Consider the following 9,696-nt stretch of genomic DNA (forward strand, 5'->3'; position numbering starts at 1 on the left):
GTTGCAGGTGTTCTAATTAAAATATCTGAAGCCATTATTGCTGTATGTCAGCACTGAACCTCATGTCTGAACACACAGCTCCTAATATTTCAGCAGTGTTGAGGTCTCCTGGCTCGAGAAGCCTTGCTGTGCAACATGTGCTTGCTAAGCAACTTTATAAGTTGCCTATGCACAAGTTTACGTGGGTGTCCTACCCTAAATCTTGCACAATCCTCTCCTAAGTACTCTTGCATTAAAACAAGCTTCTCTCATCATGTTAGTGAATGCTGGTCACCTTACAGAATAAATGCTTCTTTTCTTTCTGAGGCTTATTGCAAAGGAAAAGCAGGAGTTAACTAGTTTATTTAGATCAGAGAGATACATGTCTGTGAGGAAAAGGTCAGAGAACAACACCTGCCCAAAGCCACTGCTCTGACCCTTGGTAAGGCTCAGTCTTCCACATGCAACTGCCAGAACCATTAAAGCAAGAGCTTAAACATCACCAAGTATTTACATCCATCAAGCTACTCTACTGAAAGATGCCCCTGTCCATGGCAGGGGCTTTGGCCTGGATGATATTTAAAGGTGCATTCCAAAATAAACTATTCTATGATTCTGTTAAACACTTGAATATTTCAGCTGCCAAGAGGCATTTGGAGTTATTCAAGCCTGTGCCTCTTTATTTCTTCTTTGTACTCTTTTCATTCCTCAACCAACCAAAAAAAATCAAAATTATGTCAACTTCCATAGCAGTAATGGCCATTTTAAAGTGAGTATACATTATTATTTACAGCTTAGTCCTTGGTAAGACCCTAAGGAAAAAGAAGTATATTTACTCAATACAATTCCTGAACAAAAAGCTATTTAGTCCCTTTTTAATTCCACATCACTTTAAAAAATAATTCCATGGAGAAAACATAACAGATAAGGTGGGTGAGTGAAATCACCTGGATGTAGTTTGAAATCTCATCCTTGGAATCTGCCCCACACAAGTAGCATAATTAAGAAATTAAATAATTCTGTGAAGATATAAATGCGTAAAAACACTAAAAAAGGCTAGAGGAATTTTAATGAAAAGTCAGTTAACCAGAAATGGAATATATCTCTGGATGTCTGGTTTTAGAACAAAATACATTTGCTCTAAATATTCTTTGAGGGTTTGTTTTCAAAGGTTTTGCCATGGATTTTAGAAGAGACCTGCTCTGCACAGAAGAACTTCAATGGAGCTGAAATATTAAAAATGACTCTGCAAAAATACTGTTCATCTATTGAACAGGTCTATAGATGAGATGATTTTGTGAGTTGACTCAAAAAAAGTATATATTTTTGTCCATGAAATGCAGAGGTTCAATCCAGCCTTGATTTGAATTCAGGGCTACTTGGTCTTGCAGCTGCCTTGCTGCCTGGCCCATACTGCCTTTTCTTTATATATTAACTTACATCTCTATTTTTTTATTAAGCATTGAAATAATTACCATGTATGGCACCCATAATTGCAATATATCTTGGAGTTAAAAATTTCTCACCTCTTTTTAAAGTAATAAGTTGATTTCTAAGATCCTAACCAGCCTTCAGCAACTGAAAAACACCTTTGGCATTTCAGGGATCTTATACCCTTGAAATTCCTCATGAAACAAGATATTCAGAGGAACAAGTGCAAAACATTGCTCAGTGCAAGTGAGGAGATAGGAAATTACATTGAGCTGGTCACAAGCACATGGCATTGGAAACAGGACTGAGCCTTCTGTCTGGAGCAGGATGTGAAAGGAAGGAATCTGAGCTTATAGTGGTTTTCATGTTTCTCTCAAGATAGGTACAGATATTTTAGCTGGCTGGGCCCATGACAGCATAAGGAATCTTCATTTAACCACCTCTGACTTACTTTACTCTTTGTTCAACTATGTGTTTGACATTAAAAAAAATACCTGTAATTAAACCTACTAAAAGCATTTTAAATTCTTTGCTAACAGCCTTGCTTTTCAAAAATACTGAGACTTTCACTGCTCAGCTCTGGCTGTTGTTGTGAACAAGGTATTTGTCTTTCTCAAATGTGTTCAAGCTTTGTGGTTTCAGTTTATGGCTTCTGTGTCTGCTTGCAAGGCACAGAGATAAGAAATAAAATTAATTTACAATATCCAAAAAAAAAGGATTGTCTCCTCAAGGGAAAGAAATATTAGAGTCCACTATTATCTATCAGATAGTTTCAGAAATCTCTCTCCCATATGGTTAAAATTTTAAGAAGGAACTACAAGCATGCTGGTTTAATACTACTTTAGTGATCCCAAATCAACTCCACTCAACACAGTTGTGTGTATTTTTCCCAAATGTGTTTACTATATATTGGAACAAGCATTGGAAGGATTATTTATGATGTGACCAGAATACAAATCACAAAACTCTGCTGCACTGCTTGAATGAGTACTAGGTTTCCTGCTAAATTCCCTAAGGCAAAAAGAAAAGATGCACAGATGGGAACTATCTCTGTGCAAACCCATGCATTAGGACAGAAAGATCTGATTAAATCACAGTTAGTCTCACCCACTTCATGAAACACAAGAGACCAATTATATCAGTGGCCAGAATTTTAACCCATCCTTGGAAAATATTTGCAAGAATATGATATTCAGGTACTTTGATATAAACACTGATAAAATATTTGACCAAAGGGATGAGTGAAGAATTGATCTGAGCCAGATGAAAGGGGTACATGTGCTACACTCAGTTTTTTACACAAGGCTGTTGGTTCCTCAGGAGATACTCAGACTGGAGTGGCAGAAACCTACACCTACAATGGGTCATAGAGGGCAGAGACAGAAGTTACTGAGGAATTAAATCTCCCACATTATTTCTCCTCCTTCTATCCAGTAAATCCTTTTGTGGGGGGAGATTTTGGAAATCCTTCATTCTTTTTAATGTGTTTGAATTTTAGTTTGTGTTCTGCATCTAGGCATAGCAGCAAGGGCATTTCCATTTGTGTCCAAAATTTAACTCCTTGAGGGATAAACAATAATGTAAATAGGAATTAAGTCAACCATATCTTAAGAGTCATTTCTGCTTTTAATTCCTGATTTCGAGAAAATCTAGTCTTGGAAGATATGCCCAAGGTGGTGGCACAAATGAGTGCCACCAGATGAGTGGCACAAATCAACAGGCACTGTTTGTTAAATATATAGTAGGAGCATATTTTATACTAATTTCCTTTCTTTTTCACAATGATATCTAAATTTAAATGGACATTGTTAAGTTTTACTACTCATGTCCTGTGCTGTTGTAACCAGGATTACATTGGCAAATATATAGGGCTTTGTCTTCACTGAAGTAATGATCTAAATCAAACTGTTTTGGTGGCTTAGAGGAGCTGAGGACTGGGGTGCATTTAGCTCAGATGCCTTCAGCTCCATATTGACAAGAGGGGCCATCTTGAGAAAGAAGCTTTTATACTCTGAGAAAACTCTCAACTCTCTGAGCACAAGCAAGTGGCAGAGAGATTTCCCTGATGACCAGAAGCATCATTCTTGTGAACCCACTAAACTGAAGAAATCCCTGTGAGGTTTATGCACCAAGGTGTCCAAAGGCAAACACTTTTTTCTTTCCTCTTTGTACGCTACAAAGACCCAAAGTTTCTCTCATGGTTGCACTGTTTACCTCTGTTTGCAAGGAAATCCTGAAAGAAAACACAGATACTGCAGTCTGATATTTTTCACTGTGGGTCAACTTTTTGTCATCAAATTAGGTAAAACAGGGATTTGTGTCTACTTAAATCAAGGTTGCATGTTAATCCCAGGACTGACCAAGGGAAACCCACACATCCAAAGCATTCTGAGCAACAGGCAGGCACAGAAACAAGTCCCAGTCAAAAGTTCCACCCGAGATCTCTCCCAGGTCATTCAAGCAGCTCTGCTGACATACTGCAAGGTGCTCGGTCTTGACAAGGAGTTCAGATTATTACTGGAAGCTAAACCTTGGCTCTGTCCTGCTCTGAGGAGCTATCAGCCTGGATGGCATTCACTGCATTATACTCTGCTGCTCAGGGTAGACACACATTTAACCTGAATTCAATACAGTGTTTGAAGTTTCTTGGGAGCACCATCCAGTGGCATCCAGTGTGAAATATTTATACATATTTTATGTTTATATTATGATAAAAAGCACATGCAGTAGGTTTTTGTGCAAGCTCAAAGAGAGAGGGTGAGCAAAGGTGGAAGGTGTTGAGTCAAGGTCAGCATTTAAGGGCATGAACACCTGAGACAGAATTCAGTCAAGTGCTGCACCAGTGAACTTCAGGTTGAGCCACACACCTGAAAGGGTTTGAATGTAATAGCCACTGGAGCCAGCATGCAAAACCAGCTGGGGAACTGAGAACATCTATTGAGAGGTTCCTTTTCATCAAGTCCTCCTAGTAGTAACTATGTGCCCCAGTCATAAAAATCCATAACTAAGTTCTATACATGTTCTTCATGATGTGCTTTCTCCCACTGGCTGATCTATTTCACTGTAAAACCTTCACTATGGGACTGAAGTGGTTTCAGATTTGCACACAGCTTCACTTAAGTACTTTAGAGAGATTTCAAGCAGCATTAAATTAAGTTATTTGACCTTGACAAATCATTTTATTATAGTTTTGTTAGATTGTCCACCTTTCTTACTGCTAATTTCTTAATACAGCAGGTATTTATAATTTTAGACTTGCAGAGGTATTGGACTTCCCCTGAAAAATGTGTAGCTGAATTCCTTCCACCACACAGTTTCTTTCCCTTTCTGCGCTGTCCTTGAGCATTTTGACTAGCATAAGATATTCTTTATTCAAATTGACCTTGTTCTATTTTATTGAAAATAGCCAAGTTTTATCAGTGTCACTCATTGCTTAGTAGCAGAAAAAAAAGCATTCCATCCCACAGAAGAGGGAAAAAAGCAAGGAAAAGAACATGTAAAACAGCACCACTCTAGTTTTAAGGTTTGAACAAAACAGTAAATTTGTTTCTAACCTGAGCAGAACTAAGCTGTTTGAAGAGGAATAGAAAAAGTCTTTAGCAACTTAAACAGAAGAATTCACATCAGCTTGAGATAGCCTTCTAAATTTCCCATGAAAATAAAACAATTGCCTTAGTCTAGATCATAGAATCTTACTTGAGTCTAAGTGCAACTAATATTGTATGTACACATGTATATAAATAGTACTCATTTTACTCTTAAAAAACTGATCTTGGGTTTATATTTCTAACTTTCAATAGTAGTGCATGATAACCAAAGATAATGAGAACATGAGAACAAAGTTACTCATATGTACACTCATTAATATAAAGCTATGTAGCAGATATTTAGGGAATGGCCCTGAAAGAATATTTTTGTTAAAGCCACAAAAAATAAAGAAAAAATTTATAATATATTAAATATAACCATTTTTAACCTTGATTTTTACTTCTACAGAGCTTTTTTTTTTTTTTTTTTTTTTTTTGTGATGTCCTGATATAACATTTGACTTTTAAATAACTATGTCTATGGTTTTTAGGCTGAAGTTGCAAACGTAGTTTTACCCAATTCATACATCCATATGTAAATGTTACAAGCCTCATCTTTATCTGGTTTGGGGAAACCAAATATAAATAAATGTGGAAAGTCTCATAATCTGTGTGGAATTAAGTATCAGGAAGATCTAATGCAGCAGTTGCTCTTTATTTATTGGTTGCAGCCCATCCCAGAATTCACAGCCACATTTGCATCCCAACTCCCAGCCAAGGAGAGCGGTGGGCCTGACTTATTGCTCCCATGGCAAGAAACATGGAAGGTTCACAGTTTCTGGCTTTGAGTCTTCACCACCCAGGCACCTTTAGTGCTGTCTTTACTTTTTCCCTACAAGCAATAAATGCTGCTGCACAGCAATCTGGTTTCTGCCTGGGTTGCACAAGCTTGCAAAGGAAATCCCAAGGTCAGTGTAGTTCTAGTTTTAGGCTTCCCTGGGATACTGGATGCCATTCATCCCAATTTTGTCAAAAATGGCCCTAGACAGAAACTTTTTCACCCCACACAGAGACACACATCCATGAGCTGTATGTGTTTAATCATCCTAGGACTTCAAGGAAAGTCATGTTACCCTGGCAACTCCATGTATTTCCCTATGGATACAAGATACACTCTTAAAAGGAAAATGACTATATCAATATGAAAAATTCATCAGTTCTTTCTAAATTAAACATTCAAGCTAGTCAGAATACAGCAGCTATGTTGTTGGAAAGATCTAATAAGTTACTCACACGCATTTCAGGTGCCACCCTGGATGTCTCAGGGTGTGCTCTGTAAGGGTGCAGAGGGGAACATGAGCACGTGCACACCCCTATGGGTATCAGCTGCATCCCCAGCAATGTGGAATTCCATGTGAGTTGTTGAAACAGCACAGCCTCATGGCAGCTGGGTAAACAACTTGCAGAACAGAGGCAATATTGTGATAGCAATTCACTCTGCATTCAGAGCAACTGAGAAATGGAAATAGATAAATTAACACGCAGAACACAGATGTGAATTGCTATTATGTTAGATTTACAATTAATTAGAGGATGCAACTATCTGGCAAAAATACCTTTTCAAAGTACATAAGTTTTAAAGTTTACTTTAGTCATCTATTTATTTCTGGTGTGTTAAATAACTGTATGATCAAAAATCCACTGTTAAGGGGAATATAATCTAACCTCCAAAGTCACAACATAAATGTATTCAGCAGAGCCTGCTTTCCTCCAGTAGACCATTCAGGTTGGCCATTTTGGTCATTTACCTGCAGCCATTCCATGATTCCTCCCTTGCAACTCCAGTTTTACAGAGGCAGGTCTAGCAAGACTTAGCCTGACCTGTTTGTAAGCTTAGGGGTGACCATAAACCCCAAGTAACTGAATGCAGGCCAAAATTCAGCTCACAGAACCACATTCCCAATACCCTCAAGTTTTATGAGGTATTTTGGGGAATCAATAGCTACATTGTTTTCTTCTGTAAGATGTTTCCAATGTTTTTGACATATAAGCTATGCTTTTTTGCTTTTCCCAAACTTTTTAATGTTCTATGTAAATCCCAGTAGCACTTATATACCAGTTGATGTCTTTTCCTACTGTCAATGGCTGCATTTCAAACTCGTGTTTTGCTTCAATCTGCTAGCCAGCATTTCCACTCTCAGTATTTATTCTTTGCTTTTGAGTGTATTTCAAATTGTTTGCTTTGCAGACATATTACCTTCCAGAGGCAGAAAGCACATTATCACTAATGTCAGCTCTCTTCTTGGTTTTCCAGAGTTATTATGCACTATATCTGCTTCCTGTAATGCTCTTTCCTTAATGGATAAGGGAACAAGGGGCTGCAGTTCATTTAATTGTTGCAAACTTTCTCCTCATTACCTGCCCCTTCACTAGGAGTAGTAAAAGCAAGTGCATTTCATAGGAATAGGCCTCCAAGCACCTTTCACACAGTGAAAATGGTGTTGTAGATGAGTCTGTGAACAGGTGAACATGAAATGCTTCATTTTCCTGAGACACGGCAAATGGTAACTTTTATTTCCTTACCTTTCCTTTTTGTCCCTAAGCAAGGGGAAAGCACATAAATTCACCTAACAACATTTATTCTTTCTCACCTTTTTATTTCATCTCTTATGCTGAAAGTTGTGTCTGAATGAAAGCAAATTCAGTTTTGGAAATCTGCCTGATTTTAAAATAAGTCAATGCCTCCAGGGCCCTATGCCTGAACTATACAACTCACATCCATTTGGAGCAAAACTAGCACCAAGCAGCTACATTTCTGTTCTAGAAAAGAGAATATTCACAGATATTAAGAAGAAATAACCAGCTTCCCATGCCAAAAATAGTCAGATTGTTTAGGTCAATAAGAGACATGGGACAGATATTTTGATGATGGATTTGGATACAAACTACTGCCACAGAGACAAGAGGCAGGAGTGAAGATAGAGCTCTGCCATGATCAACAAATGATGAAGCCAGATGATTTTGCAAAAGATTCCATGACCAAAACATTTATGGTTACACAGGGACAGATGGTTTACTAGCAATGATCTGAATAACAATCTTTTGTTGCACTAAGGCAAAAAGCTAATTTAATCCATGCTATGGAAAATCTATCCCTCTGGATTGCAGCTGAAACATGGGTAAGTGGAAGGCTTCATAAATTTACCTTGAGCTGTCTGATACTTCACCTCTTGCATTTTTTTCTACAGATTGACTTATACCAAATACCTTCTCTAAGTTATTCCTAGCAAGATTTAGAAAGGCAAGTACTACTAAAACTACCAGGGAATTCAGGAGTGTTCTACCGTTTTAGTCATCACACAGAGGAATTTTTAAAAATCCATCATTTTGCAGTTTTCACTGAGGTGTTTGACCTTGGAATGATTGATATAAAGGCAAACCAGAGAGCCATTTTCACTGCTTGCATTAATTACCTACACTTTTATATAGTGTTTGTGTCTGCAGGCCAGCAGACTGGGAGCTACTGTGGCAAGGACCTGTGGGAAGTGTCCTGCTCTGTTCCTAAATATAAGGCCAGAGGAAAAGGAGCTGCAATTGGAACTTGTCTTCTGCTGATCTTCTCAAAGCAACTTGAAAAAGAACAAGTGTCTTATTTCCTGGCTGGACATAAAAGCTGGCACAAACAGACATGATAAAAGTATTAATCTGAGTTAGAGAATTAGCTCGTTGATGGCACCTTTGATAAAAGAAAAGAGATTGGCCATGTTCCTCCCTGGGAATCAGTGACCTGTTGGATATGAGAGAGTTGTAAATGTGAAAGCTTGTCCTTCCACGGGGCAAACAGCTGAAAATCTAGTCTTAAATATAATTTCTGTAGACTGCACCTAATGCAAGTCCTGCCACAGTCTGAAGCTTCAGCAGTGGAAATGAATTCCTGGCTGGCAGCCCACTCACCAGGATTATCCATCATGCATAAAGATATCATGCTGCATGATCCAAAATAATTTCCTTCCAATATTTTTCCATTTCTGTTGTCACAAGTACTCCAAGTGCAAGTGATGGTGGAAAAATTGCAAGGCTGACCTCTCCAACTGGGGCTGATTCACTCCCCCACCTTCTGAAACCATTAACACAGAAGAAAATTATACACAGTGCTCAGTCCCTTTTTACAAGTAGTGTTAATTTAGAGCTTTTACACCTCTAAAACCATTCTCAGATGTCATAATTACTTCTTGAGAGCACAACATTATACCACTACAAGAAAAAATGAGAAGGAAATGAAGACCATATTTTGCATCACTTAGGGTTTGTTTTTTTAACATTTGGATACTACAGAAACTCTCACATCAAGAAACACCAGACAACTTTTTGGCCAAAACCTTTTAAATGATGATTGACTCACCGTATAAGAAATTTTTATGTGACTTGTGAATATTACTTATTGAAAATGTGAGTGAAGATCTTACATCCCAATTATTTTTTTAATTACATAATATTGTTGATTAACTTCAGAAAGCATTTATACATTATACTGAATTAATTAGCCTGGATTTTTTTTTTTTTTCTGAAAATGATGACTACATACCATAAGTGCAAGATGAAGACAAAGAACAAAAAAGGAAAAGGTCACTCCTATCTCCCTCCTCTGACTCACCACTCCTTTTCTCATGCAGTCAGCCTGTTTTTCCCTAACGTATATAAAATGCCACATCTACAGATTTTCACCAAGGTGTATCAGGTTGCAGCACCACAAAAGAAT

Source organism: Lonchura striata, chromosome 12 (assembly GCF_050655825.1).
Source record: "Lonchura striata isolate lonStrDom1 chromosome 12, ASM5065582v1, whole genome shotgun sequence".
NCBI classification, from domain to species: domain Eukaryota; kingdom Metazoa; phylum Chordata; class Aves; order Passeriformes; family Estrildidae; genus Lonchura; species Lonchura striata.